The sequence below is a fragment of the Agelaius phoeniceus genome (assembly GCF_051311805.1).
Source record: "Agelaius phoeniceus isolate bAgePho1 chromosome W unlocalized genomic scaffold, bAgePho1.hap1 SUPER_W_unloc_2, whole genome shotgun sequence".
Classification (NCBI taxonomy): domain Eukaryota; kingdom Metazoa; phylum Chordata; class Aves; order Passeriformes; family Icteridae; genus Agelaius; species Agelaius phoeniceus.
This window is the reverse complement of record NW_027509867.1, coordinates 3211036-3216379: the sequence shown is the minus strand read 5'-3', so window position 1 is coordinate 3216379 and position 5344 is coordinate 3211036.

The window sequence follows — 5344 nt, the reverse complement described above, 5'->3', positions numbered from 1 at the left end:
CCAGTCAAGGTTTGGGGATGGGAAATCCTGTTCTGGGAACCAAACAAAGGGTGCACACATCGTCTTTTTACAGGATTTAAGGCAAACCGGGGGGAGAGTTTAAACCAGAATTACAATTTAATAAGAAAATTACAATCAAGGCAATGATGCAGAAACACTGCCTTAAACTGACAGTCAGGATATAACCTGACACCCTGTTGCTGGTCAGGGTGGTGGCAGCAGTCCCATTAAATGGTGGCTGCAGTCCTGTGGGAGTGATGAACGTGATTCTGTCCAAGCAGTGATCCTGTAGAAGGGTCTGGTCTTCCTCTGGAGGTCCAGTGGTGGTTCTGGAGCTCTTGTCCTCTGGGAATCCAGTAGGCAAGCTGCTCCTGGTGTTGCAAGGCTCAGCTTATATCCAGGTAGGAATGCTTGGATCCTCCCCCTGGGCGGAGCATCCCACAATGGGAGGATGGAATTTGATCAGTCCTGCAGTGACACTCAATGGCCCATTCCCAGAAGATATCTCCCCTGGAGGGCGTTATCAGGGCTGAGTCATGGAAGAGATCAAGAACACTGCCCCACCTGTTTATAGCAGTTGATGAAGATGGGCATTGAAAACATGCATTTGGTTCCATCTTACATTGCAGCCTGGAACACTGGGGGAATCCCTGCTCAGGGGGTGAACACCACCCCCCTTACCCAAACTGGCTCAGGTGTGAAACCCCCACCCCAGGAAGGCCACACACACAGGGGACAATGTCACACTTGCCCTGCCCCAGGGGAGGTCTCTGTCCCTCTCACTCCCCTGCTGTCCCTCCCTTTTCTCTTTCTTTACATCTCTCTCTCTACATCACATTTACTGTTCAATTAAATCCACTTTGGATTTGGTCTCATTAGCACCTTAACTGGGGCAGAGGCATCTCTCTAACAATTCGCGTAACCAGACTGCGACATTATTTTGGCACAGTGAGTTCAGGGCACTGTTCTCTGACCCCCACGTGCCTTTGACAACAGCACGGTTCCCTACTCTGAGGAGGTTGTGGTTCTCTCTGGAGGAACTCTTGGAAACTTGGAAACAGTCCCTCCTTCCTCCTGGGGAACTTATGGGAGAACTGATGAGGAAAATGGCTGTTGTTGGTGGCCAGTGAAAAAGAAAATATTTTGTTGTCCTTCCTTGAAAAGTTTCTTAAAATCACTGGAGGAGAGTGAGCAAATGATACCAGCGAGACTGACAAGGTTCATTTACTCCAGGGTGAGGAACACAAGGCTGCTGAAAGTCCCACAAGAAGCCCAGCTCTAGTAGATCAATTCCCAAATAACTCCAGCCAGGGGTCTCCGGGAGGATTTTTTTGGAGAGTGTTCGGAGCCGGCAGATCCCGGACTCGAGCCCCGGGTATCTCCGGGCTCCCTAAGAGGAGCTTTTTCGGGGGCAGAGGAGCCGCGATCGCCCCTCGGGAGGGTCCCGGGGGTCCATGTGGGGATGGCCCGGTACCGACGGGGCGGGACATTGGTTTTGGGGATCCCCGTGAGAGCCGGGGCTGTGGAACGGGGGACCCCCGGGGCGGGGAGAGGGGAAGGGGCGATACCGGAGCTGGGGCACCCCCGGCAGCCCGGAGATGAGGCGGGGACGGGACCCCCTGGCTCTGACAGGGGCGCATCCTGGGGTGACTTCATGATGCTCGTGCCCCATCGGTCCGTTTAGCCCAGAAATGAGTTCTGCACCTTTAAGGCTGGTTCTGAGAGCCAAGGGGAGGAGGAAGAAGCTGCAGTTTGTTTTCAGACACTGCACTCACTCTTCCACATTCCGGCTCCTGGATGGACAGAGGGTGGGACAGAGCTCTCCTTTGCTTTTAGTCAGTTTTTAGCTCTCTGAGGCAGAGAAGTTCCCTGGACTGTGGTTTTTCTTTTTCTTTGGAGCTGTTTAAACCTGCTCTGGACTGAACACCCAGAACACCACCAGCAGCTCCCGCCTGTGGACCACCGGGCTGAGCCTGGGCCTCGGCATTTCCAATACAGGCGGGACTGATAAGAGACTGATAAGAGACTGATAAGATACTGAGTGAGCCGAGCTACAGCCCAAGGAAGGACTTTCAGAGTTTCTCATCTATTTTGGAGCAGCTGGAGGTTTATTACTTAATATTGTTCAATTTTTGTGCTGGTGAATGCTTTGCCTGTTTAATAAAGCATTTTTTTCCACTTTTCTAAAAGGAAATATTTTCCCGAACTGGCTGAGGGTGGGGCTGCTGAATCTGCATTCTACAGGAAACTCCTTTTGGGGGTTTTCAACCAAATTTGCCCTAAAGCAGAATAGGGTGGTGGGAAGAGGGGGGAACCCCAAGTGGCTGGATTGAGGGGAGGCTGGAGAGGGGGACCCTGGGACCCCAAAATCCACCTGCATCCCTTAGCAGGACCCTGGAGAGGGGGGATCCCCAGGACCCATGGGATCCCCAACAGCCCAGAGACAGGGCACCACCAGAACCCCAGAGGGATGAGACTGGAAATGGGACACTCCTTGTGGCTTTTTTTTATTCACTCTTGATTTTTGGAGGTTTTTATGGACATCAGGTGACTTCTAGAAATGGACTTGTGTGGGAGGAATCCCCAACCCAAGGCATTCACACCTTTTTTTTCCCCAAAACAGGATTTTCCCCAAACCTTCCCACAGTGACATCCCCTCCTGTCCTGCTCTGAGTGAGCTCAGTCCCAAACCTGACCCTGATCCTGGTCACAATCTCACTCCATGTTCAGACACACTCACAGTTCTGTATTTAATCCCATCCCAGTCCCAGACTCGTCTAGCCCCAGACCCAATCCCAACCCCAGCCCTAAAGCCAATCCCATGTCTAGCCTTAACCCCAATCCCAGCTCTAATCCAAATCTCAGCCCCAACTCCAAGCCCAGCCCCAATTCCAGCCCCTTCCTAAATCCTCAGCCCCAAACCAAATCCCGGGTTCAGCCCTTCTGGGGGTTTTGGGGTGTCTCTGTCCCTGTGACCCCGATGATGTTTGGGTGGGGTCCCAGCAGGGCTGAGAGGGACAGAGACACCCCCGGCCTCGCCAGGGGTGAGAAGGTGGCAGAGCCCCCCAGCCCCGAGCAGCCTCAGCGGTGAGAGGGACACAGAGCCCCTGGTGCCCAGCCCTGCACAGGCATTGCCTGAGGCCAGAGGGATGGAGACCCCCCGAGCATCCCCCAGGGCCAGGGGACAGAGAGCCCCGAGCATCCCCTGGGCTGAGAGGGACAGAGACTGCCCCGAGCACCCCCTGGCACAGGGGAGAGAGGGAGGGAGACCCCCCAGGCATTCCCTGGGTGAGAATGATGGAGACCCCTGGGGAATGGCCTGGGGTGACAGGGACAGGGACAGCCCTGGGGAATGGCCTGGGGTGACAGGGACAGGGACACCCCCTGGGGAATGGCCTGGGCTGACAGGGACAGGGACACCCCTGGGGAATGGCCTGGGGTGACAGGGACAGGGACAGCCCCCCCAAGCCCCTCCCAAGCATCCCCCAGGGCAAGAGGCACAGAGACCCCTTGAGCATCCCCTGGGCATTGGAAAAAATCAACTTGGCAGAAATCAAACTTAGCTCTGCATAAATCACTTTGATGAATATTTGATTTTCCCACAAGTCACATGTGATGAAAACACAAAGAAATCCCAAACATGAATAAACTGACAATAGAAGCAATCTGTGGCAGTTCCTGGTTTTATCCGTTCCTGCACAGCTCCAGCTCAGCTTCTGGCAGCTTCCAATAAAAGAAAAGTAGAAATTCAGCCAAATACTGATTATGAAAAGGAAGGAGAAGCTCTGTGTAGCTGTCACAAAGGTGACAGGGACAAAGAGACAAATTATTCCTACATTTGGCAAAGCCCCCAAGCCTGGGAATTCAGAAGTAATTTGGGAATTTTGCTACTTGAGCTGGGCTTCTTGTGGGACTTTCAGCAGCAGCAGGGAGCTGGTGATGGTTGCCATGGAAACCAACCATAGCAACAGGGAGCTGGTGATGGTTGCCATGGAAACTGACCATAGTAGCAGGGGGCTGGTGATGGTTGCCTGCTGAGGATCAGATTTGTCACAGGCCCTCAGAGGGGTCCCATGGGCACTTTCCAAGAGTCTCCAGGCTGTTCCAGAGCTGGAACGTCACAGGCAGAGACAGGGGCTCCATGGAGACCTCCCAGGCCTTTCTGGGGATGGTAAAGAGCCCTGTGGTCAGAGGCAGTCACAGCCATTCCATGGTGACATCCCAGGGCACCTTGGGCTGCAAAGGCACCCATCTGTCACAGGCACTCACGGGGGCTCCACGGTGACATCCCAGGAGTCCCCAGGCTGCCAAAGAGCCGGGATGTCCCAGACACTCACAGGGGTTCCTCTCATGGGCACAGTGGGAGCTTCAGGCAAAGTTGATTAGAGAAGCTCCTGTTGGGTCACGAGGTGCAGAAAGGATCCCCAATAGCCCCCACAGATCCCCAAATGTCACCACTGAATCAGAGATGACACAGACTCAGATCAGAAGGCTAAGTGCTAAAAGCCACCTGTTCCTTCAATCCCCTTCTTTTATATCTTGATTTTCTACAGGTGGACCCCATTGGTCATTTAATCAACACATTTCACATGATTGGCCAATTAAGACAACACCCTTCAGTAAACAACTTTATGAAAAAATGCCAACTTATTACAAACATTGTCAGCACACCATTTATTGATGTTTGTTTAATATTGGACCTTTCTGGGGGCTCCCTGGGTGGAGGAAATCCTCCTGCTGCAGTTCTGTGCCAGCTATAAGGACACGCACAAGACTTTTTCAGTCTTCAGCTTCTTGTTTTTTCTTATCTAAAGTTTTGCATTGCTGTCCACACCAGGCTCAGCGTGCTGGAAAAGCACCACAAAATGGTCCCAAAATGTACGGTTTCAAGGTTTTTTAAAGTTGTCTCTTGCAATTAATTCTTAAAACGTACATTATTTCTACCTATTAACCAATAACTCATCCCTTGACTGTCCACATAACCTCTGCACTGTTCTTTCCTTGACCAATCACCCTGTGCCACAAACACTGCAGAAAATGGAGCAGATGAAGAAATAGAAGACAGGGACTACACCACAATTCCTGCATCTTTCTTCCAATCTACACCATACTAAAAATCCCAAAACCTAAATTTCTCACCCAAGTGACATGCTATACTACTCTCTATTATCTATTTTTCAGTTTGGTAAATTTTAATCAGTCTCAAAGTCCTGGAAGTCCTCTCCATTGGTGAAGGTTAAAGGCAGTGTTTCTCTGGGGGTCAGGATCCCTCAGAGCAGATAGAGAAATATTCCCTGTGCCCTGGATTCCCACATATTTAACCTAAAATACTTCAACCCTTGAC